The following is a 26,625-nucleotide window of genomic DNA, read 5'->3' as shown; positions in this document are numbered from 1 at the left end:
ATCATTTTGAATAATCCAGATAATTCTGTTAAAAGAAAATGGTCCACACCTTTCACGTCATTCTTTAGAAGTCTTCAAGTCTCTACTAGTGTCCCTAGCATGTGTTTGCCTAAAGCTGGGAATCAGTGACAGGGTCACTTGATGATTACTTGTTCTCTTCATTCCTTCTGGGAGCACCTAGCATTGGCCACTGTCAGAAGACCAGATACTGGGCTAAATGGACGTTGGTCTGACCCAGTATGGCCATTCTTATTAAGAATGATAGACAGCTCCTCCATATGCATAGTCAGAGATACATTCAGGTGGCAAAATGTAAATGTGCTCAGGCCCAATTCATTTATTATTTTAACCTAGTTCAGCCCTCAGCTACTCCAGTATCTTCCCAATCAATGGGACTGCTAGATGTAAATGGGGACAGAAGATAGCTCACTATCCTTAAAATCAGGTTTTAATGTGTCTAGAAAGCATCATGACAGGCATATATATGGAGTTGTACTGGAGGTAAAGTGTGCCAAAGAACATGTATATCTGTGCTGTAAACAGCTTATAGTCTACACACAAGTGAATACAAGGAAACCAAACAGCATTGGTGTGGCAACAATTTTTAGAGAGAGGCTTCTGAAGGCAGAAGCCACGCATTTGACTTTAACTATGGGTACTATCCCACCCCAAGCACTTATACTTTCAGCACCTATGTCAAATAGATGAGACCTGATTCTCCTCTTGTTACAGGGGCGGCAGGTTACAAGGCGTCACTTTATATTTTGACTTGCTGCACACTCAGTGACCAAGCCCAAAATCTTAAGTAGGCATGACACTGTTCTGTTTAGTCTCCTTCCTCAAAATATTCTTCCTTTCACTGTCATTTGGTAAAAGTCTCTGCACACCTTGATCCAGTGAGCAATCATGCTCCCAAGAGTTCAGAATGGAGAAGTTGATTATTTCACCCAGAACAACTGGGAAATCATATGAAAGATTATTGTATTCTGAAGGTACACTGCTACCTGAAAACTAACAGGATTTTAGTTTTGTTTATTCTGGGGGAGAGAGGAGGGTGTTTATCTTCATCCATTGCATTTCTTATTTGTTGCTAAGGTTTCCGCTAAAAGCTTCAGTAAGAAGACACTGGGGATATGTCTAGACTGGCATGATCTTGTACAAAAACTCTTCCAGAAGAGAGCATCTACACTGGCATGTTCATTTGCGCAAAAGATGTGCTTTAGCACAAGAGCATCTATGCCAGTGTAGATGCTCTCTTGAGCAAGAAAGCTCTGATGGTCATTTTAACTATAGGGCTTTCTTGCGCAAGAAATTCATGTTGCCTGTCTACACTGGCCTCTTGCACAAGAACAGTTGCACAAGAGGGCTTATTCCTGAGCGGGAACATCAGAGTTCTTGTGCAAGAAGCACTAATTTCATACATTAGAACGTCAGTGTACTTGCGCAAGAACTCGCAACCAGTATAGACATGGAGCAAGTCTTTGCGCAAAAGTGGCCGCTTTTGCGCAAGATCACACCAATGTAGACACAGCCTTAAGGTTTAAAATGAATCAGTAATTTAAAAACAGAAAAAATAAAGTTATAATTGAGATGATTTGTCACAAAAATTAAAGAATTACTTAAAAATCAACCTCAGGGAGCTATTTAACTATTTGAATCCATGCTCACAAACAAAAAACAAAACAAAAACAGACCAATGATGGAAGTTATTCTGCATTCCACCTGTTGTTTGGGATCTTGCCAGGAACATTGTGCTAATACAGCTCAGAGATAGCTGTTGCTGTGTTACTGCCTATAGCTCAGATTAGATGTGTCCATGATGGACTTGAATTTGCACATGCTTCTCCCCCCACATCCCTCCCAGACACATCTTCCACATGTAATACGTTATATGCAGCTTTTTTTCTTGACAGGGATTGCCTCATTTTCTGAGGGAGCAGACTACACATGCTAGGGGACAGGCTGCACCATTTGCATGGTCCCACTGTAAACCTAACCCCCTCAAGGTCCATGAGAGATGAGCTAGCTCTGTGCCCGCGTCTCCTTACAGCAGCACTTAGCCATCCTTCAAGTTTCTATTGAGTTGCTGCAACCTTTTTCTTCTTACTCCCATAGCACTAATCCCTTCCATGTCTGTAGCCAGACTGGGACCCCCCTGGAACCCTCCCATTTTTGCTTGCCTGGAGCATACAGGGCACACAGAGCAGAAGGCCCAGGCTGTGTGACCATGAATGGCTGTAAACAGAGATACGCTGATTGCTGACCAAGAGGCTGCAGAGGAGTACCCTTGACTAAAAACCCATATTGATACGAACACACAGCCATCCGCGGGGGGGGAGGAATCTCTCACCCAGTAAAAAAAAGTGTCCAGTACTCACAATTTAGTTCTCTCTTGCAAGTGTAAATTAAGTTGAAATTTGCTTGTAAGAACTGGCGTCACAAAGACAAACCAGTACAATTCGGCATCTTAGATAAGAAAGAGGATACGGGCCCCTATGGGTATAAAGACGGGTCCAGCAGCACATTTACTCTGAGTGTCAATCTACCATATATCAGCTGGTCGGGTTAGGTGTTTGACCTCCCAAGGTTCTACGGGGACGCCCACCTCGTATTCGTCTTTCCTAGGAATTGAGGGACCGGCCCTGGCTTGACCCGCTGGAGTCGAGAGGCACAGAAGGGGGTAAAAATTGTACCTGGATGTGGTCCTTTGTCTTAAGTGTACACATAGACTTAGAGCTCTTTAAAGATTAAGCTGTCACTCGGTACCATTATTTCTATTTTCTATCTTTATTTTCCTTGTAACCATTTTTTAAAGATCTATATTTGCTAGCAGTTAAGAAAGAGAGCAATAGCCATTGTAACCATATGCTTTTATAAGTCTTTTTAATAAACCTGTAACTGTTTAAGTTTTAACCTGACTCCTTCAGTTGCTGTAACAGAACCAAGCACAATTTAAAAGAACTTCAGCTGGTCATAAGGGACAGGTATAGGAAGAGCTTGGGCGTTTAGATCGCGTCACTCCCAGGTGACAGATCTGTTGGGGCATCTCTCAGTCTTCCCTAGACTGCCCGCTGCGCAGGGATCCTGTATCGTAGCAGCTGAAATCTGAGATGTAATAAGCTCTTCTTATAAATACAGGGGCGTCTGTCAGCCTGTTGGCTGCCCTCTGCAACGGGACCCCGGTCCTAGCAGTAAAGACATGGATGTTAAACCTTTTCTCAGAAACACACACACACACACACACACACACACACACACACACACACACACACACTGCCCTGACCGTCAGCTGACATCCTTTCAATCTCACCACTGACAGTGCAAGAGCTTTCTCCTCTGCAGCTCCTAAATGGGGAACAGACTTACCATAAACCTACACCTCTTACATTGCTCCTCCTATGTCTTATTTTCTATTACTAGCTTGACTGTTGGTTTGCATTTTTCTCTCTCAAATTTTTTCAGTTAGGTATTGTGTGTCTGAGAACTGTTAGGATTGTGTGTGTCTGGAGACTGTTTGAGACTTTGTTCTCTTGATCAGCCTCTGTCATCCTTGTGATCATCCTCCCCTGTGTGCTTAATGAGGGGATAGGGCTGACCCAGAAGAGACGACCTTAAAAGTGAGAGGCTAAGCAACCAGGGACCACAAACAAGTGAGTTTGAGAGGGAGTTTGTAAGAGTCCTAATATAACCAGTACAGTTAGGAAGGGCCAAGACTGCTCCTGTCTCCTCCACCTGTGCCTGCATCCAGACAGACAATCTGACCCTGGATGCCTCTACCCAGATCCTGGTGTGGTTTTACAGAGGCTGTGGCATGCATCTCCTGCTTACAGAAAACCATGCTGTGGGGGACCATCAAATGTGAAAGATGCCCGATGGCAGAATGTCTCAAGAAACACATAGGAAAGAGTTACAGAAGCATTGATGCCCATGAGGACTTCCTTGAGAGTATTTATCTAGAGACATCCAAGGCTGATAAAACTAACTAGCTATAGAGGACGGCTGGCACACCACTACAGGAGGAGGAGGTGGCTCTGTCACAGAGAGGACACTTGCAGTTGCTTACTTCTGACAGCATGCAGTGCTCCATCCCTGCTTCCAACCCACCCACCATAGTGCTGGAGAACCGTTATGCTGCCCCAAACACAGGACAGTGGTGGTTGGAGACTGTCTGAGGAGCGTGGAGGTACCATCTGCTGCTGACACAGTATCCCAGGAGGTATGCTACTTGCCAGGGGCCTGTAACTGAGGTGATACAGAGGGATTGTCAAGGTTTATCCATCCTCTGGATGCTACTCCATGCTACATATGCATGTGGGCACTAATGATACTGAAAGGTAGGACCCTCAGCAGATCAGAAGTGACTACAGACCTCTGAGTACAGGTGAAGAGTTTGGGATGCAGGTGGTGTTCTCCTTAATCCTTCAAGTCAAGGTAGGGGCCCAGGCAGAGACAGATGCATTCTATGAAGATTGTCATCAGGAGGAATTTGGTTTCCTTGATCACACGATGCTCTGGGAAGGACTGATAAGCAGAGATGAGGTCCACCTATTGAGGAAGGGGGAGAGAGTATTGGATTCAGATTGACTAACATTGTGAGGAGGGCTTTAAGCTAGGTTCAATGAGGGCAGGTGACTAAAGGCCATAGTTAAGTCATAAGCATGAAGACCGGGGAGATGGGTTAGAAACAGGAGGGAGGAGCATTATCTGTATACTAATATAAGATGTGTGGGAAATATGCAGGAAGAACTCGAAACTCTAGTACATAAACACAACTATGACAATTATCAGAGACTTGGTTGGATAAGGTGCATGACTGGAATATTGGTATAGAAGGGTGCAGCTTATTCAGGAAGGACAGGCGGGGGGAGGGGGAAAGATGGAGGAAGAGAGAGAGAGAGAGACCTTGCCAAGTTGTTTTTACCTAAGAGAAAAAGGCCAACATACAACATCCTTCAACTACTCAAATATGCTGATACTTGACAAATGGTAATGTTCTTGGCTTAAATACCACTGATGGAAGTTCAGAATCAGCCTTAGTTTATTTTGCCCCTTAATGGGCAAAAACAAACCAGTTTTGTTTTTAAACATACGGGTATTGAACAATTAATTTGGAATGGAAGAAAATAAAACTTCCTCCTGCAGCAGAACTGTTCAAGTTGTCCAGTGGATAGCAGAGAAGACTGAGTTAAGACTTCTAACTTCTGCTACAGACTTCCTTGTGACCTCAGGCAAGTCACTTAGGACTTGATCCACCATCACTAATGCCAAAGGGAGATTTGCCTTTACTCCAGAGAGCATAAGATCAGTACTCCAGGGTTAAACTGTCCATTCCCCACAAATACCACTGAGAAAGGTAATGAAGCCAAGAAATAGAGAGGAATCTTGCACAGTGTCTTGAAAAGCTGCCTATGGGGGGCAGGGTTTGTTGGGCTTTAGCAGGAGGTTGCAGCCTCACTACCCCATAGTTCCACTTAACTGATATCTGAGCACTGAGCCAAGAAAAAAGAGCCCACTATCTGGGCTCTCAATGCAAACCCACCACCACTACTTCCTCCAGACTGCATGGCTCCTGCAGAAGCCACTCTGTACTTATGCAAAGCTTCCCTGAGGGGTCTGAAAACCTAGCATAAATTATTTCTATCCATTTTATTAATGGAGAAAGTAGGAAACAACTATAACCGAGAAAGATGCACAGTGTGAGCAGAGGGCAAATGTGAGCAGACTAAGCCAGCCAGGATTCCTTCATGATTATGCAAGCCAGAGCACTAACACTGGACCACAGAGCTGGAGACTGGTGGCCACTGAAAAAGTGAATTTTCCAACAATCACAGTTACAGAAACACCTGCAGTAAAATACACAGGCACTCTATTTCCTTTCACATGTCTCATTCTTAGTTGAGGGAGGGGAGAATGTCTAATAGTCTCCCACTGGTTTGCGATAGAAAGTTAGTCTATAAGGTGCCACAGCACTCCTCGCCACTTTTGCAGATTCAGACTAACATGGCTACCCCTCTGATACTTGACACTTAAGGACACTGGTTCAAAGTTTTTCAAATAATTTTTTCCCCTGCAAAAAAAAGTGTGTGACTTTCCTCTGAATACATTTATTTCCTTGTACTTCACTGTGTAACACAAAAGCACAAATATGGTCTCAAAAATCCCCATGTAAAAATGGCACCTTTATCAAACACACCTGTTCCCTCTGTGTTTGAATCAGACCTACTCACTTAACTGTCAAAAATGGAAAAACAGCAGATTCTTTCTTGACACCAAGATGGCCAGCAATGGGCTAGTGACACTCTTTGGTGACTATATAAAGAGCAGAGCATACTACTACTTAGCTTTCAGTTGGTTTTGCAGTGTGGGTAGGGCAATTGTCAGTTCAATGCAGATGTGGCACATTCACTTGCTTTATGGTCAAGTTAGATCTCTGCAGCACCGCTCAGCCACAGTGGCTCTGTGGAGGGGAGGGATAAGACTCCAATGCCCCTGGTAGCTATCTATTCTTCCTTTTCATTGGATTTGCATGAAATGAGGGTATTGGATAAGCAAATCTAAAATTAAACACTTCCCTACCGGTTAACAGCTGAGTGTCATCCCTGTGACAATACCTGTGACAATACCTCACAATTGGTGCTCCGTGGAATGCAGCACTACCCCACCCCCTGTTAGAGACAGTCTATTTTGCAGCTTGCTTTTTTTTTTTCTTTTTTTTAAAGCTTTACAAATTTTACCCTGGCAACCCTAGGGATTCCTTGAAATTCTTTTAAGCTGGAAAGGGTTCCATGGCCAAATAAAATTGGAAAACACTGCTCTGTAGGCATAGCTACACTACAACAGCTATTCCAGCACTGTTGTGGTAGCATAGGTGCTTCTTACAGCAATGGAAAGGGTATCCCCCATCTCTGTAGTAAAATTGCCTCTCCAAGAAGTGGTAGCAAGATTGACAGAAGAATTCTTCCATTAATCTACCTGCATCTACAGTGGGGGTTAGTCAACGTAACAGTCACACAGAATGTGAAATTTTCCACATCCCTGAGTGATGTCGCTAAGTTGACCCCTAGATTTTAGGTGTAGGCCCAGTCTACAAGGAGACAGAAATGGAAGCAACAGAGGTAATCTTCACTATAATCAACAGGAAGAGCTATCGCAAAGACGAAATACAATACAGAAGACAGTGATAGAAATGTAGCCGTGTTAGTCTGGGGTAGTTGAAGCAAAATGCAGGACAATGTAGCACTTTAAAGACTAACAAGATGGTTTATTAGATGATGAGCTTTCGTGGGGTGAGGAAGTGGGTCTGGCCCACGAAAGCTCATCATCTAATAAACCATCTTGTTAGTCTTTAAAGTGCTACATTGTCCTGCATTTTGCTTCAAATACAGAAGACAATCTAACAAAGGGCAAAAGCACAAAGCTAATTTGGACATTCCAGCCATCTTCACTTCAGCCACATGACCTCCCTGTGCAAGACTAATCAGCTGTGATTTACAGCAGTTTTGAATAAAAATAGGTTTCTGTGAGTGTCTGTTTTCCATTTTCACTCACAACCCTAATCACAGGGAAAACCAAATCTAAGAGCAAGATCTACCCAAAGCCATTGAGTTTTCATGGTTTCAGATGGAAGCCATATGGCACTCAGCCAGTTTGCATTCCTGCCACATGAAGTCACAAATCTACAATCAGTACAGGTTCATTCAGCAACTCAGCCTGAAGCTCAACCAAAGGTTTGTGAACCTTGGCAAACCTGGGTCATTTTTCAGGTTTGCAACAAAAGGCAAAACCAGGAGTATTTCACCTGATTTCAAGGGGTTTTTTTATGTCATTACTGTACACCACAAGGTCAGATGAGAAAAGTTTGATTCTGAGGAAAGGTTTGAAGGTTTTGCGATCCTGGTATTTTTATTCTCAGACAGACCCACAGTTCTATCACATTTTCAGATCATGAGATTTTACAAGGTTACTAGAGCGATATACCCATCTGAAAATCTCGAGGCAAAGACTGTGAAAAGGAAGCTTACCTACATATGAGAAGTTACAAAAAACCAGGAATGTTAAATATGAGAGGATACAGCAGCTACACGGTTCACAGAAGCTGAATACAACTAGACTAAGAGCTTTTTTAATCATCAGTAAGGTCCTACTCTGTGCTTCTCATAAATGCAAACATTCCAAAAAATGAAATTTCATAAGATAGTTCCAGCTTTCTGATCCCTGACTGACTAGCAGGAAAAAAATAATCACTGCTATGGCTTATTCAGCTTTTCACTCTTCACTAAAGAAATCTTTCACAGCCACGTTTTACTTCACTTCCGAATGAGGGTGAGAAAGTTCCCATTCTAGATGCTTAGAATTACATCTAACCTGTAATTAAATGCAGAAGTTCAGGGTTCGATTTCACTGACAATTCTAAGTTAGTCATAAGTACAGAAATTAACTCTTGTTCACCCCTCCCTTGTTCAAGAGCAGCAACTTTTATAGCCTTTGTCTAAAACTCTTCAGTGTATACCAGGCTGTCATGCAGACTCACCTCTGAAGGCCACTGATATTTGGTCCATGTACCAAGTATTTGGGACCCACTCCTCAGTAATGTTCCACCCATACTCACTGAAAGAGCCATCCTATTGATCCAGTCTCTGCTGGACATGCCCATACCAATGCAGCCTGCCTTCCCTCAATTTGTCTTCAACTGGAGCAGCCCGCATTGGGCCCCTTACTATCTCCTTTCCATTTCCTGTCATGGGACATGCAACCATTTGACCATCTCAACATCTTCATTTTGGTGATGGAGAGCACACTGATCTCCTTTCTTGTGGCTAGCTTTGAGTCTGGACATTACAAGAGGCCAAAATACAGTTTTATACAACTATATTTAACTTTATTGGCATCTTTTTGTCACAGGGAACTGGGGTTAAATCCTGGCAGTTTTAGTAGTCAGGTGGGAACCATCACCAGCAATCATTGGTCTGTGGTCATTAAATTTCTTTACAGTAAAAGCTTTCAGAAATACACACACACACACACACACACACACTTTAAATCCTTATTCTCACTGGGTCCAAATCTGAGGTTACTCCATAAGTTGAGTAAAGGCATGAAGCAGTGGAAATCCTGTTTCTGTTGTGAGGACTCAGGACTAAAGAACCCCACAAAGGAGGAACTGCTACACTTTTCAGCCACTGCAGAATTTCTATGGTGTATTGCAGCAGCTTAATGTGGAAAGAAAGACAATGGATGTGATCTACACAAAAGGAACATCTGGTTGATGGGCCCACACAACTTACATCCATATAGTCCCGAGGCACATGCCCCAGCCATAGGCAGTAGTGGTAACCAGGGACAGATTATACAAGTACCCTGGTGCTAAAGCTGGTGAGGGCTGAAGATTACTTTCTTCATTTCCTGCTGCAAGCACAGCTCAACTCAGCTTGCTTACTACAGATCAGGCCCTGTGTTTCATCATTAGAAGGGTGGGGGCTTAATAAGCAACGTTGGTAGTTTGGGATTTGCAATAAAGTAAAGACAAGTATTTATTCCTAATGTGCTGTTTGCATTCAAGTACATGAAATAATTCACATTGGCTACGCTAAGACTAGCATGATTTTCTGCAAATGCTTTTAACGGAAACGTTTTCCGTTAAAAGCATTTGCAGAAAAGAGCATCTAGATTGGCATGGATACTTTTCCGCAAAAGCACTTTTTGCGGAAAAGCATCTGTGCCAATCTAGACGCACTTTTGTGCAAAAAAGCCCCGATCGCCCTTTGCGCAAAAGGGACTTTTGCCTGAATGGGAGCAGAATAGTATTTCCGCAAGAAACACTGATTTCTTACAGTAGGAAGTCAGTGCTTTTGCGGAAATTCAAGCGGCCAGTGTAGACAGCTGGCAAGTTTTTCCGGAAAAGTGGCTGATTTTCTGGAAAAACTGGCCAGTCTAGACACAGCCATTAAGTATGTTGTGTGTTCAGAAGGTAGCATGGATTTTAGCAATATGGGCTCTGTGTAAAAGAAGCCTCAGGGAGCTCTTAGCAGATGCCTTGAAAAGAGAAGGGAGGGAGAGTGGACCCGGGTGGGGGAGGAGGAGGGTATTCCCTGCTTTTAATCTACACCAACTTTCTCATCCAGCTACCGCCATTACCACAATGCAGCAGCAAAAAAATCCCTTGTAAATGGGGAAAAAAAAATCTCCCTGTGTTAACTCAGGACCAGGCCTTGGAGCCAAAGCTCCCAACCTCTCCTGCACACACACCTGCTTTGGGAATCTATACAAAGAGATGAGCTAAGCTTTCCTTTTTAGAAATAAAGTCTGTTTCTGTCTGAAAAGCAAGATTGGGTGAGGTAATATTTTTTTTTACTGGACCAACTTCTGTTGTTGAGAAGAATAAGCTTGAAAGTTTGTCTAAAGCCCAGACCTGAAGGAGAGCTCTATGTAAGCTGAAAAGCTTGTCCCTCTCACCAAGAGAAGTTTGTCCAATAAAATATATATTACCTCAGCCATTGACCTTGTCCCTATATCCTGGGACCAACATGGCTACAGCAAAATTGCATATAGTTTCTATCTGCCTAGCATCTGGCAGCCTTTTTGCTGTAAAACCAACACCACTTGCTGGTGCTGGAAGTTTGCCAGTATAGTGATTTTTCCCTAAAGATCATGGATTATTCTTGCTACCCCCTCTGGGATTCACAATATGCAAGACAACAGATCCATTGATTGGGGGGAAGGAAGTGAAGAAGGGGAACTAATTGGTGTTTTGAGAAAAGCTTTGGGGCAGGAAAGGTAGTTTGATCCAGGGAATAAAGCATTGCAGTGAGCCTGCTTTTTCATTCTCAGTTCTCCCATTAACTCCCTTAATAGCAAGGACAATAAGCTTTTGTGTTATAATTTCTTTATCTGTAAAATGGGGATAAGAAGATTTATCTCACCTTTGTCAAGTGGGTTTGAGAGCTGCACATGAGTGGCAAGGTATTATAAATCCGTCTTACCTTACAGTGAAGTAATGTGTCTATACAGCAATATATTGTCCTGACACTAGAATTGCCATCCTGGATAAGAACAACAGTCCATCAAGTTTAGTCTGACTGCAGTCAGTATCAGGCATTTAACAAGAATCTCTGTAGCAGGTAACAGTAGGGAAAGATTCCTCCCTAAACTCCATCAATTTTCCCCTGAAGCATAAGGATTTATATCCCTTTTGTTTTCAGTCCTACCTAATAGAAGTCTTGATTTTCCCCATTATCTTTATAAACAGTTAAGCCTTTTCTGAATTCTGTTAAGCCCAATTTGCCTTCTCTTCACAATTTTCATTATATAAATTTATATGTAAATGTATTCCTAGATAAATAATGCCAAGGAGCTAGTTTTCAGTATTATGTGGGGCAAACTAATTAGAGCTACACTTAAAGTCCACTATGTGTTTCACAGAAAATTTAGCAAGTGTTATCACTGATGTAAGTTTGTTTTTTTTAAAAAAGTGTTCTTTTAAACATCAATGAGTCATACAAAGCCAGGCTACAGAATGTAGCAGCCATGCCCTCAAACTTTACAAAAATAATCTTCTGTATATTTTGAACAAGTATATGCTGGTTTAATTTCTGCAATTGTATCTCATTAAACACTGTTTATACCTCTTCCAGTTTCACAGCACAAATTCATACCCCTGTCAGGAGACAGATGAAATTTTGTTCCTTGTCAGACCAGTAACTCAGCAATTTCATGGAGAGTAACACATGAGCCTATCCTGGAATTCAGCAAGAGACCCAACACTCACAAATAGAAAAAATGTCTCCTGCATCCCCTCTCAGTGGCCCCTTCACAGGAAGGCAAAGCACAGCTGAAGTTTCCTGCTTGCCACAGTGCTGTTGGAAACAGCACACAGACCAGGAGACACCACATTAGCAGATCAGATTTAACTTTCTTTGCTACTAGGGTAAGTGCAAATCTGCCCTTCATTGTGACAACAAAAGGACATAGGTAGTGTAATGAGATTTAGCACCTCTGTGTTCAGCATGTAACTAGCAAAAGCAGCAGCTTGGACAGTGGGGCTTAACACAGCTGAATGGATGCTGGTTTTTCAGGTGAGGACTAAATAAAAAAAATTGGGGAAAAAGTCAAAGTTTAATCAACGTTTGGGGAGGATGGTTCAGTTTTCTACGCCCTCAAAAAAAAAAAAAAAACCACAACACCGTAAAAAAAAAAAAACCTAAAAAAAATAAATATTCATTTAGGGTCAAATAAAGTGTTTCACTGGAATTTTTTCCATGTTTCTCAATATGTATTGGGTGACTATTTGTGCAACTGGTTTTTAAATTAGCTAAATTTCAAAACAGAAATTTGTTTAAAACAAATCAAGACATTTTTATTTTGAAAAGGTCAAAAAAATTCAAAATGGCCAAAATGAACCATTTTGACTGATTTTTCCCCCCACAAGTTTAGTCACAGATTTGGTCCTTCCCTCCATGTATCTTCTGAGAGGGAGGAGGTTTATGTGTGTGAAAAAATAAAGGATTCACCCAAACGGACAGCTGATTGAAATAAAGTTCAGACACAGCAGCTGTCCAAAGAGAAAATGGGGAGCTTTGGTATTATACTAGCTATAACTTGTTGGGCGACATAACCAGATCAGCTGTCTCTGAGGCCATTCCCATTGCCAGGAGCAGCTCTGCAGCACCCTGCCTCAGTTTCCCTTATGCCAGATTCTAACTCCATCAGTCCAGCATCTTTAACACATTCCCCTTCTGGGTCTAATTTGTAGCATTCAAAACAAACTCAGTCCTGGGACTTTTCCCTGTTCTCTATCTGCCCTATTTTGACAAGTCATTACCAGCCATATCTAATGGGTGTTGTCATGGGGTGTTACACTCATCCCTCTCCCAGAGGGAGCTGCCATGTACCTGTGCTTCTTATGACCATAACCAATCCCACATGTCCTGCAACACAACTGTGTGTTTACACCCATGCCCCTCCCACCAGGGCCATGTGTCCTGGCAGCCAGAATCTATAGTCAACACCCCTCTCATTGGGACAGTGCTGCCTAATGGCTGGAGTCTCTAGTAATAAAACAGGTGCTGCCCCCCTCACAGCTCAGGTCCCCCTACCACATCCTCAATCCCCAGGCCCCTACTCCACCAGGTCCCAGCCCAGGGCCCTATTAGCAGTGGCATAGCCCACTGCTGTCTCCGCAGGGAATCCCACCACAACACACTGAGAACCACAGGCTACAATATCCCACCCTGGGCTACTTCCTACCAGTCTCCACTGGCCTCCTTCTGGGGCTCTTCTCCATATCCTCTGTTGCAGCAATGGTATCCCTCTGGCAGTTTGCCTACAAGCACTCTAACAATCTCCCCTACCTCCTCAGCAGCTGCTGCCTCTCTCCAAGCTTTTGTACCTGGGCTGCAGTGGCAGGACTTCTTCACCCAGGTGAGCCTGATTAAGCCCAGCTTGCCCGGTGTGGAGCTACTACACCCTATGGCAGAAGTCTTTTGGTCTCTAGAACTCTTCTGCAACGATCTCTTAATCCTCCCTAGACTCACTCTGCCACTCTTACAGGGACCAGGTGCCCTCTCGGGCCCACTGTGAGACTGTTAACGAGGCACAGGTGGCTTGGCACAATTCCCTCTTAAAAGAGCCCAGTCCGTTTGTTGTTAGGGCCATTAGAACTACAGGTAAGGGAAACAAACTCAGAGGCAGGGTATTTCAGGCCTGCTCCTCTTATTTGCAGTGGGGGAACTGTTATTATGAGGGGAGGCTGTTTGTCAGAGAAACCTTTCAAGCCAGTGTTATGTTGTTCTCTGTCAGGCACAGCAGCAAAGTGCACAAGAGAATGAAGAGACAAGAGTGGTGTTGCCACTTCACAAGCACCAGTCAACAGCTGAGTGACATCCCTGTGACAATATCTCACAATATTTAGAATAGCAGATCCATGACACACTAGTCCTTTAAAAGCCAAACATCTTCAAACAAAGGAATATGGATCGAAGACACCTGCCCCCTTTCCACAGAATAGGCCAGAATGCATTCCCCTCAGGCTGCTCTAGTTTGAGGGAGAAGTCATCAAACAGGCCCTCAGCCAAATCCACACCTGCAAAAAGTGTCATAAAGCCTCTTGATAGACACAGTGTGACGGAGTGAAGCAACCCTGCACTGGGCAATAGGCCCTGGAGTAAAGGGGAGGAGGGCAGAGAGGCGGGAGCCCTCCTGAGATGGCGGTAAGGGAAACAGCTATGGACTCGCCACAGCAGGATGCGCTGGAATGCCGAACAGCCAGGGAGAGGGGAAAGGAGAGGAGCAGAGTCCAGAGGATGCCCACGCATGCACCTCAGGAAGAGGGGGACTGCTGCTGGCATCTGTGCAGCTGCCCCGGGCAACGGCCCAATGGGAGGGAGGTGGGGCAGAGGCAGCTGAGGAGGAAGGGAGGGGCTATAAGAGGAGCCCTCCTGGCAAGGTGGGGGGAGGTACGGGAGGAGGAAGAAACTGGAGTGAGGAGGTAACACGGGAGAGGAACAGGGAGGGCTATCCAGCAATGGTGCCCCAAAAACCCCTTTAACCTTCTGGAGGAAGGGCAGGTGGGGGGGAGTTGAGGAAGTGACTCAGAGCAAGCAGTTGGGAGTTTGCCTGCAGGCTGGCGTGTTACAGTAAACAGCCCCGCCATCCAGGTGTGCGAGACATGCTCACGGGCCCTGGGTCAGAACCTGGAGAGAGGATGGGCCCAGGTCCCCCTCAATCCCCTCCTTGCCCCAGGGGGGTGCAGAATTAAAGGCTCATAAAAGACAATTCACCTCAGGCTGCTCGGCGGACGGAGTAGCATGACCCTGGTCAGACTAGGACGCCTTGTGACACACAGTGCAGAGCTGAAGGGTGCAATTTTGTAAAATTGTGATGGAGAAAGTATCAGCAAAGATATTGGAGAGGGAAATTAGGTGAACCACACATTTATGGAGTAGATTGTGATGTGTTGTGTGAGTTGAGCACAACAATAAGAACCTCTGTGGATCTGCATAATGGAGATACTTCTCACTCCTCTGACCCCAGGGATCAAATCGCTAGAAGGGGCTGAGAGGACATGGCTAGAGCTGGTCAGGAGTTTTCCAATTAAACATTTTTCATCAAAAAATACCAAATTGTCAAATATTGGATGTTACTGTGAAACATCTGTTTTGATGGATTATCTCTGAAATGCCCTGTCACTGGAGGGCAGCTGAGGAGCCAGGATCCATGGCTTTAAGGCACTGCCAATTTACAGATTATTTCAGAGTCAAAGGGCCTAGGCCTCTAAAATTTCCTGCCACAGAGTGACAGCCTCCTAACCCTGCCTTCATCAGGGACTCAGCTACAAAGTGGGCAATTCTGACTTTTAACGAGCTCTAGGCATGGAAATCATGAACCCCACTGGAGCAGGGGCCAGGCCTGGGGTGGGGGGAGCAATAAATCATACTAATCTTCTAGGCCAATAGAGTAGTCCCAGGAAAGATTACACCTGTCATTCCACCACATATAGTGTAGTGGCACAAATGCAGTCCTGTCCAGGGATGACTGATAAGAGAGCACGTTGGTTTTTTATTGTCTTTAGATTGAATACTACTCAGGCTAGAAAGCCATTTATGCACACTAGATTTAGGGTTTGAAATATGGTCTACCTATTTAAATGTCATCTTCCAACTGTAGAGAAATTAAAGAAGCCAGCACCTGGTACTCCAGTACTTACAGTCATTCTCACTCTGAAGCCGTAAGACTATTATTTCAGAATGTCATTTTTGGCAAAGTTTCAAAGCTAATCAGAGTATGTTTTAAAGAAAAAAAATCAACATTAAAATTATCCATTCCAAGACTGGTGTAAGCTGCAGTATTAGGGATATTGTGTTGCTGGAACAGTCAGATTCCTTTCCTACCAAACAAGTGCAAATTTGCAGGTAGACATAGTGGTGCCTGTTTGACTAAAGAAAGAATAAATCCCAAACTTCATTCCTTTCCCCACGCTTTTTAAAATGCTTGAAATGATTCAGATAAGCCTATTTGCCCACCTACCAAAAAATCCCTCTATTTCAAACACCTGAAAGAAATTTTCCTTTCTCTGCACAGAAATGACCATTCGTCATCCTCTCAATTCATTTCTCTAAATGACAAACATATACATTAAGTGCCATCACACAGCCCCAGTGTACAGGGCCCAATATGCTCCATGAACTCCCACAAGGTCATGAGATTAAGGTCCTGCAGCATGCCTGTTAGCACCCCAAATAAAAGTGCCACTGTTGCTAAAACAAAGACAGACAGCTGAATAGTCAGGAATTTTAGGGTTGGAAGAGTCTGAGATGAAGAGATTTTGTAAGAAAGGACAAGAATGCAGCACAAGAGAAGAGGTGGGTCAGGAAGTTGGATAGGAAGATACAAGACACTACAGGAAGGATCACAAAAAGGAAGCCAGGCCTAAGAAGCCTATTAAAAGACTGAGGAATCTAGCAAGAAAACAGATGAATTGATTAAAGGGTTGATAAGAAGAGGTGAAAGTCTAAAATAGGACATAATTCCTGGAACAAACCTATTGAGGACCAGTGAGTTGATCAAGAGTTTGATAGATGAAACCTCAGCACTTTGGGTAAGAGCTGGAGAAATGTCTGAATCTAGAGGCTTATCCCAACTGAATTAAGTTAGGCTATGTCTACACTTGCACCCTAGTTCAAACTAGGGGTGCAAATGCAGGCATTCGAAATAGTCAATTTTTGAGGAGTACTGTTAGTTCGAACCAGTGCATCCTGGCATGCACTTTCACTTTTGAAACAGCTGGTATTCGGAGTAACGCGCTGGCGAGATCATGCTAATGAAGCGCGGGATATTTAAATCCCCGCTTCATTGACTATTTCGAATGCCTGCATTTGCATCCCTAGTTCGAACTAGGGTTCAAGCGTAGACATACCCTTACTGAACTCATTAAGATTCATCTCTCACTGCCAGTAGTATTGGTATATGGCTAATATTCAAGTTGTTGTAGCTTCTATGGTGCAGCCATTATTGTGTCATCCCTGTAAATAATCACTTCCAAAACTCAGTGCTTCCATGAATTAAATTACAGAGACAGAATTGCTTATTTGTTGACAACACTCTTGTCCAGATATACTGCCCCTTCCAGGAATAACAAATTTTAGTGGCTGGACACTGCAGCTGCAGCATTCATCTGCAACAGCTTTGCATCGGCATAAACTTCAGAGATCTTGGTTCACTGAGCTATATATTCCAGAGTTAGTTTCACACTTGCTCACTACTTGTAGTCTTAAGAATCAGACAGTCATTTACTGCAGGTATTAAAGTGACTATTGATTCATGTGTGCTCAGCAAGGCTTTGAGATAATATTAATAGCATGACATGCAGGGTATCTTAAAAGTTCTATCTTATGATCCTCTTGGTTATTATAGAGAAAATTTGATTTCATTGGCTTTTGATATGCAGAGCACTATTTATTTTTCTTCCATAAAGTGTTTCAGTGCACCTAAACTTTTAATTACATTTCTTTGAAGGGTCTTGCTAGTTAAGTTTTAATTGAATTTTCATAGAAGATTCCTTTATATACCTTTCAATTATATATGTAACTTCTGCACTTTTTCTCCCAGTGTTCTTTGTTCATCTTTCTAATAGACTGCTAATTTTCCCAACATTATCTAAAAAATGTGCTGTCTTGATTTTGCTTTAATTGGGAAATTAGATTATCCAGTTTGAAATGCTTTTCAGTAGGCAATCAGCAACTAAATGTGATATTTTTTATATGATTGATTTAAAATCACCTTTGGGATGATTGTAAAAGTGTAATATACCGTGTCTAATCGTATCATTCGAAATCACTGTAAATTATCCCACCTTCAGGTCCTCAGCATCTTTGCTAACATCAGTGGTTGCTGAAGAGAATCAACTTTAAGAATAGAATGCACTGCAGCAATTTAATAAAAAAGCCAACAGTCAACCATAGCTAACACACGATTGGTTTTGAATAGCAAATATTTTTCACTGATATTCCACAAGTATAGGCCATAGACATACAACAAGAGATAGACAGAAAGTCAGCATCAGGAAAAACAGGGTAACGCATCCTATTAGTGCTGACAAACAAGAAATATAAAAATGAAACACTATAGACACTAAGGCTATATCAACACTTCCTCCACAAAACTTCTGTTGTTCACGGGAGCTTAAATGTGCTGCCCCCATTGAATGACAAGGTTTTGCTGGGGCAAGACCACACATATGTAAATGCTGCTTTGTCAGCAGGATGCTCTCCTACAAAGCAAAGCCTGATTATTGGGGATGAAGGTATATTATAAGCAAAAGTACCAACAGAAAGCATTCACATGCACCGACTTTTAGCAACAGGCTCAAAGTTGTATAGTGTAGACATATCCTAAATTGATTTATATTCTGCTGAAGATGCATTGTAAAACGTGGCACAGTAATCTGATGAAAGTTAGTGGATGCGGCAAAGTCAGTAGATGTGATATACCTTGACTTTAGCACAGCTTTTGATACGGTCTCCCACAATATTCTTGCCTGCAAGTTAAGGGAGTATGGACTGGATAAATGGACTGTAAGATGGATAGAAAGCTGGCTAGAATGTTGGGCCCAACAGGTTGTGATCAACCACTCGATGTCAGGTTGGTGGTCAGTTTCTAGTGGAGTGCCCCAAGGATCGGTTCTAGGAACGGTTTTATTCAATATCTTTATTAATTACCTGAATGAGGGGATGGATTGCACCTTCAGCAAGTTTTCAGATGACACTAAACTGGGGGGAGAGGTAGATATGCTGGAGGGCAGGGATAGGGTCCAGAATGACCTAGACAGATTAGAGGATTGAACCAAAAGAAATCTGATGAGGTTCAACCAGGACTCTGCACTTGGGACCGAAGAATCCCAAGCATTGTTACAGATTGGGGATTGACTGGCTAAGTAGCAGTTCGGCAGAAAAGGATCTGGGGATTACAGTGGACAAGAAGCTGGATATGAGTCAACAGTGTGCCCTTGTAGCCAAGAAGGCTAATGTCATATTAGGGTGCATTAGTAGGAGCATTGCCAGCAGATCTAGAGAAGTGATTACTCCCTTTTATTTGGCTCTGGTGAGGCCACATCTGGAGTATTGTGTCCGGTTCTGGGCCTTCCCCCACTATAGAAAAGATGTGGACGCATTGTAGAGGGTCCAGCAGAGGGCAACCAAAATTATTAAGGGGCTGGAGCACATGACCTATGAGGAAAGACTAAAAGATTTGGGTTTGTTTAGTCTGCAGAAGAGAAGAGTGAGGGGTGATTTGATAGCAGCCTTCAACTTCCTGAAGGGGTATTCCGAAGGGGATGAAGAGAGACTGTTCACAGTAGTGACGGATGACAGAACAAGGAACAATGGTCTCAAGTTACAGTGGGGGAGGTCAGGTTGGATATTAGGAAAAACTATTTTGCTAGGTATTAGAATGGGTTACTTAGGGAAGTGGTAGAATCTCCATCCCTAAAGGTTTTTATGTCTCGGCATAACAAAGCCCTGGCTGGGTTGATTTAATTGGGATTGGTCCTGCCTTGGGAAGAGGGCTGGACTTGATGACCTTCTGAGGTCTCTTCCAGCTCTATGATTCTATGAGGGGAAATAACTTGCAGAAGCAGTTAAACAGCAGCATGAAGCTAGATAGAACAATAGATGGCCTATGACTTATCACCAGCTTTTTCGGGTCCCAGTGATCAGACCAATCTGCTTTTCCATAAACAGAGTACCTGTCCTTTCAAACTGTAGGAAAGGAACAGTAGAATTCTGGTGTCATGTGAAATCAGCTATTTTTCTCTGAGGTGGAGTAGTGATAGGCAATATAATTTGAATAAAATAAGAACTGAGCATAAAAGTCAATACATATCCCTCTCATTTATTTTTCAGTTTCAGCTTCCTGGCTGACAGCAGACTTGCCATGTATCCCATCCTTCCCTCCTTTCCAAGGCTGCACAGCTCCCATGGAACTCCCTCACTGGCCACTGCCTCAAATCTACCATTCCTGGCCAGTTTCAGCCACCAAAGTTATTGCTGACCCAGTTCTCATTAGAATAGGTGGGGACTCCCTGAAGGTTTTAAGTGGGGGGAGGGCAAGGGGTGGCAATGACTTGAAGAGAAGTCTGCCTCCTCAGACCTGGATACCGGCTCAGCCAAAACCCACACAGAAGTTCCAGGGGGCTTCATCTAGACTGAGTAATACCTTGGTTTTAGCATTACACAGACAGGGTAGTATTTACCTTTTCTGTGGGACTTGAAATTTGAGACAGCAACTGAAAAGGTGGCTTCTTCAGAAATGAGAGTGCGAATCATTCTTGGGCCACATGTCAGACATTTATGATGCCAAAGACCACGTCTCCAATGCACAAAAAAACAAAAAATCCACAACCCCATAGCAACAAGTCTTGGAGCCCACGTCAATACACTTGGGCTTGCGGAGTCACTCTATGGGGCTGAAAATAGTAGTGTTGACATTTGGGATCACACTGGAGCCCAGTCTCCAAGGTCCTCTCCCACTGCCAGGCTCTGAAATCCAGCAGTACAGACTGGTCTCAGAGCCTGGGGTCCAGTCTGAGCCCAAACATCTACCACTGCTATTTTCAGTCCTGTCTGACGCTTACTGCCTTGGGTCTTGTATTCAGCACAGACATTTGTATGGTCACCCAGCATCAGATTGGTTTTTTATTTCACATTTTCTGCTGCTTTAACTGTTATGTTGATTTTAACTATCAAAAAAGGAAGGAAGATTCCAAGTTATACAGTGCTCTTACAGCTTCAGGGCTTGGCATGAATATATGGCTGAATAAACTGTTTGTCCTTAATGGCCTGGAAATCTGAACAACCACTGTACTGATTTTACCATTAGCCAATAAACAGTAAAATCACTTAAGAAATGAACAATACCCACTTGTAGGTTGGATCCATTGCAAAAGTGACTCGGCTAGCCCCCAGAGGGGGAAAAAACAAGTAAATATAGTACACTAATGGCCTAATTACTACATCATACATGAACTGACTTCGGACAAGGATTCATGCTCACAGACATGACTGAAAACAGCAGCAGATTACAGAGAGAAGCAAGCAGTTGTAGAAGTGGAGTGGTGAGCAAACTAGAAAAAAAAGGAATAAGTCAGGTGGTCATACAACCCTTCTGCCTGGTGAGGATGAAGATCTGTTTACTACAGCAAAAGAACAGTTAGATCCTTCCTATGAAAAGGATTATAAAAATGTTTCACCATCTCAGAAAGAAGAAAGGAAAACTAGAGAGGGAAAAAAGGAATACTCCCCAAGCACAGGAGAGATGTAGCAGCCAGCTACAAACCCACCACTTCTGTGCTGCAGCTGTTTATCTCTGTCAAATCAAAAAGGAGAAAAAGAGGTGGAGAAAAGTTTCCCACACAGGAAAGAGTTAACAAGAGCTAGAGGTCACCCAAACGAAAGAACTGCTCCTACATTTTATATGCCACTATTATGTCAAAAAGACCTAATTGACAAGACACATGGAATCAGACTAAGTCACCATAATTCTTCCCACTCTCAGATCCCTATGCTATACCAAGTAAAGCAGATTCAGCAGTAACAACTGAACACAATCGTTATAGCGATTTAAGCAAAAAGTCAATTGTCAGCCAGGCCCACTTACCTTTAACTAGTGCTCCCCAAGAAATGCAGATGAGTTTGGAATCTGTCACTCTGCTCTTCCCACCTCATGAAAGGGCTGGACAGGGTTATGAGATAACATTGCTTAGTAAACATCTTGGTCAGCCACACATTGATCTCAGTCACAAACTGTGCAAATCAGTGAAGTTATTCAAGTGTAAAACTAGTGTTGTGACAGAGCAGAATCACATCTGTCACTTTATTTAGGGTTACAGTTTTGCACAAACAAGTATTGCTACAGATAAAGACAAGAAACATGGACCATTTAGGTGAAGTAATTTTACAATGTTACATTCACATCATCTTGTGTAACATCAGCCTTTCTATTTCTCTCCAGCCATATCTTATTGACAAGGTAAGCAAAGGTTCAGTAGGTATCCACCCACACAGCCTTTGATCTTCATGGATTATTGTATGGGCGAAACACTGAATTTTCTCTATGTCTCTGAACATGAGTAGGCACTCTTCTTCTAGGATTGGTTTATGATGTGTTGTTTTATGTCAAAGGGCCTCCTTCACAGAAGATATTTGCAGCTCAGTGTCTTGATCAAGTGAGTCTACCAATTGCCTACACATTTACTAATCTACTTGACATAACATTACTCATCAGTTGTGGTGAAACGTGCACCCCCTGCAGAAGGACAGCTAAGAGTCTATGTACCATTTGCATTCATTCATACCCAGTTCTGAGATTTTAAAAGGGATCTACATGGAACATATGCTGTTACTAGCTCTCTGAACAGAAGTGAGCAGATATTCATGAGATATTACTGATTACTGAAGTGATATGAAGTACATCTTGAAGGGGACTGGACTCGATGACCTCTCAAGGTCCCTTCCAGTCCTAGTATTCTATGCTACTTCCCTAAAGACTCCTCAAACTGAAACAAATATTTTGCCAGTTTCCATGATTTGGTAGTAACAGGTGGTTTGTTTTTTGATTGTTTTTGGGGGCCAAGAGAGGAGGTCGTTATTTTTATAACCACAGCTGATAGAGTTGTACAACTGCCTGAGACTCTTAACTGGCTTTTTTTTAAAGTAAGTATCTAGCCATCATGGTTGCAGAGGAGTGCTTTGAAAACATGACTCCAATGAAAGGCTAAAGAAAACAACAAAAAAGCTCAATTGTCTCTTTAAAAAATTCTCATGATTTTTTAACATTTGTGGTTAGCATTACTAACTATCTAGTGTTAAGTGCTAGTGCCATATCACCATAGAGAAATGGTAGAACGTAATACAGTAGACTTCTGATAATCCGGAACCTTTGGGACCTACATGGTGCCGGATTATCAAATATGCCAGACTATCAGGAGGTACTATAAGATGTTTTTATATATATATATATATATATATATACACACAGTATATACAGTATATAAAGTGTTTTTATTGTAGCACAAGCACTGTCCAGTGTCACACAATGCCTGTGGCAGACTGACTTGGTCCCGTCCGGTTTCGCTCAGTTCAGCTGCTGCCACTGCTGCCTTGTGACTTGTTTTTGCTGAAGTTCACTCACTAGGCTCTTACCATTTCGATGCCTGACTATCGGGAGTGCCGTACAACTGGATGCCGGACTATTGGAGTTTTACTGTACTATAAAGTAAGGACAGATTTAGTCACCTATACATCTGGAGCAATTGCTTTCGCACCATGTCATTGAATCCAACAAAGATTTTATTTATCATCACTTGTATATACAATTTTTTTTAAATGATCTACATAAAGCAGCTACTTACTATTTTACAGTGGCTTCATATGAAGGCGGCAGGAAGATTCAACTATAGAAGCTCTCTTTAAAAATGTTTGTTGGTCTTCTGTCTGCCAGTCTAGCAAAGCAGTCAATTTGGAAAAGCACTTTGTATGAAAACCACAGCAGTCCCTGGATACTACAGCTATCTTCTGTCATTTAACAGGGAATAAAATCTCCAACTGCAAAACAAATCCATCTACATACCTGTTAGTGCATATTTGCACCTTGATTATAGTCGCTTTGTGCACCACATTTATTTACTGCAATTGGGAAGGCAGGTTCTTCCAGTCCCTACAAAAAGAGGAAAGTACAAAGATAATCAATTTTTTTTCCTTTCAGAGAACTATTTTTCAAAGTATAAAAACACCCATTGCTTACTTAGCTATAATTTCTAGGAAGGGAAGAGAGAGAAGATTTGATGGTAAATTTTTAGAGCTATAATTAAATTACAAGCGAAAATGTATGTTAGCAAAGTTCTGTTCAGTTATTAATTATCTTATTTCCAAGAGATATTGAAGGAGCATTTGGGACTAGATTTTCTAGAGTTCAGACTATCCAATGGATCTTTTGGAGATCTGAGCATAAGCTTCAGAATTGTAGCTATCGTGTACTTATACATCTATATAAGAATGATTATGCTGGGTCATACCAGTGGTCCATTTTGCCATGGGGTAGGCAGATTTGGCCCACCAAGCAAGTTGATCTGGCCCACAGAAGCCCTGCCGTTCCCTCATGCCCTGATTGGCCTGGGGGTGGGGTGAGCATGCAAACAAAGTCTCTTCCATCCCTGCGAGGGGCACGGTGCTTCTAAGTGCCTCACACTCATAGCAGGATGAGGGCAGGGCTGGACAAGATTTCATGCTCAGATGGTGGTTGATTTTAAGCACAGCTCTCCCTTGCAGGGCAGGGGCAGAGAACGAGAGACTCCCCCCTGCCCGACCCTCCCCGATTGACCTGTAGGCAGTGGGTGGGAGCATGTGAAGTCTCCTCCCACAGCCAGGGGCAGGGGTGGTTCTCGCAGAGGGGCAAAGACTTTGCGTGCTCCCTCGCCTCCCCTAGACCAATCAGGGTCTGTGGGTGGGGAAGCATGGAAGTGTCCTGGCCCCGTTCCTTCTGCCTGAAGCCCTGCCCCTTCAGGGGCAGCCCGGGACCCCTTCAAAAATTTCTAAAGTGGCCCCTGGTCAAAAATTATTGCCCACTCTTGATCTAGCCCAATATCCTGTCTTCCAACAATGGCCAGTGAGATGCTTCAGAGGGAATGAACAGAAATGAGCAATTTAGCAAGTGCTCCATCCCCTGCCATCCAGTCCTAGCTTTTGACAGTCAGAGGTTTAGGGACATCCAGAACATGAGGTTGTAACCTGAACCATCTTGGCAAAGAGCCACTGACAGACTTATCTTCCATGAACGTACCTAGTTCTTTTTTTTTTAACTATACTTTTGGCCTTACCCCTGACAACGTGTTCCACAAGTCTGTGAACTGTGTAAAGAAATATTTCCTTACATGTGTTTTAAGCCTGGTACCAATTAACTTTATTGGGTGATCCTGGTCTTTGTGTTATGTGAAAGGGAAAAATAACAAAGATTGCACAGCCTTCTTCTAACTCTAGAGGGTTGTTCTGCTGACCAAATCCAAAATTCTCATTCATCTGACATTAAACCTAATGGCTACGTCTACATTGGCCCCTATTACGGAATAGGGATGCAAATGTAGAACTTTGGAAGAGGCAAATGCATTTGCATTTTCATGGCCGCCGCTTTTTTCTGGCTTGGACATAAGCCGGAGAAAAGTGTCCAGACTGGCGCGATCCTCCGGAATAAAGCCCTATTCCGGAGGATCGCTTATTCCTACTTGTAAGTAGGAATAAGAGATCCTCCGGAATAGGGCTTTATTCCGGAGGATCGCGCCAGTCTGGACGCTTTTCTCCGGCTTATCTCTTCTCCGGCTTTGCGTCTTCCAAAGTTCTACATTAGCATGCCTATTTCGTAATAGGCGGCCAGTGTAGACACAGCCCATGTGTTCTGTGTCAGTTGTTACCTTCCACCCCAATAGGTTAAGGTGCCTAAATTTCAATAGTTGTGACATTTTCCACAGCACAAGGCAAAAGAATAGGATTTCTCTTCTCTCTAAGTGAGTTCTCAACATTAGCCAAACTTATCTGTCTGGGCATTCACAAGGGAAAATCCATACCAATGCATTGCAAGAATATCACGCAAAACATTTCAATTGGATTTTGTACTCTAAGATTTATGAGTAACCTTTCCATTCACATGTGATACTGGAGGAATGGAAGTACTACAGCATTAAAACGAGTAGCAATAAACAGCAGTCAGATCGAAACTCTAGGCAGACCCTTACCACCACAAGCAATTTTAGAGCTATACACAAAAATAGACAAAAGATAGCTCAGGTATTGGTATCTGATACTTAACAGACCAAAGTGCTGATAGGAAATGCTCCGACAGATAGAAGATTTGAGTGTCTGAATCAGGAGTGGGCAATAATTTTTGATGGGGGACCATTCCAAGATTTTCGTAAGTGGTCAAGCACCACACTTTTCTATGGAGGAGGTGCAGGGTTAGGGATGGAGGTTGGGTGCAGAAGGGAGCTGGGGGTACAGGTCTGGGATGCAGGAGACAGCTGTGGGGTCTGATAGGGAGTTTGGGTGAAGAAGGGGGTTGTGAGCTGGGGTTGGGGTGCTAGGTCCAGGAGGAGTTATGGGTGCAGGAGAGGGGCCCAAGGGGCATAAAAGGGAGGTGCAGAGTCTGGGAGGGAGTTAGGATGCAGAAGCAGGAGGGGTGCCAGAGGCAGGATCTGGCCAGGAGGTGCTTACCTAAGCAGCCCCCAGCCAGCAGTCCAGCAGGACTCTCAGGCCGGCTTCCCTGTCTGCCAGAAATCCCAGACTGCTCAGAGAGGCTGGCTGGTCGATGTGGCTCTCTATGCTGGTGAGGGGAGGGAAGGAGGGCAAGGCTTCAAACCAGGCAATGGGAACTGAGAAATGGGAGCTGGGGGTAGGGACAGCGCGTGAAGCCCCTGACAGCCGCTTTGAGTGGTGTGGAGTTGCTCCAAGCCCCAGGGGCAGGCGACAGGCTGGATTAATAGACTACGTCACCGAGGTGTCAGGAACGACTAGGCTCTGCACCCCCATCCAAAGCCAGATCTGACTCTCAGCCAGCAGGTAGAACAGAAGGTTGATTGGTTCACAAGGATAC

The 26,625-nt window shown here is 43.4% G+C and overlaps 1 long non-coding RNA gene across 1 annotated transcript; it reads right to left on the bottom strand.

Moving 5' to 3' along the window:
- Positions 1–1,865: 1,865 nt before the first annotated feature.
- On the bottom strand, positions 1,866–25,141 carry LOC142830759 (uncharacterized). The gene is made up of 3 exons (XR_016350367.1): positions 21,646–25,141; positions 4,370–4,545; positions 1,866–3,185 (listed from the first exon to the last, which is right to left on the bottom strand). It is a non-coding gene; the product is annotated as an uncharacterized LOC142830759 (long non-coding RNA).
- Between the last annotated feature and the right edge of the window lie 1,484 nt (positions 25,142–26,625).

This window comes from Pelodiscus sinensis, chromosome 10, assembly GCF_052426305.1.
Source record: "Pelodiscus sinensis isolate ZL-2025 chromosome 10, ASM5242630v1, whole genome shotgun sequence".
NCBI lineage: Eukaryota > Metazoa > Chordata > Testudines > Trionychidae > Pelodiscus > Pelodiscus sinensis.
Note: the sequence above shows the minus strand (reverse complement) of the source record. Positions and strands in the feature narration are given on the sequence as shown.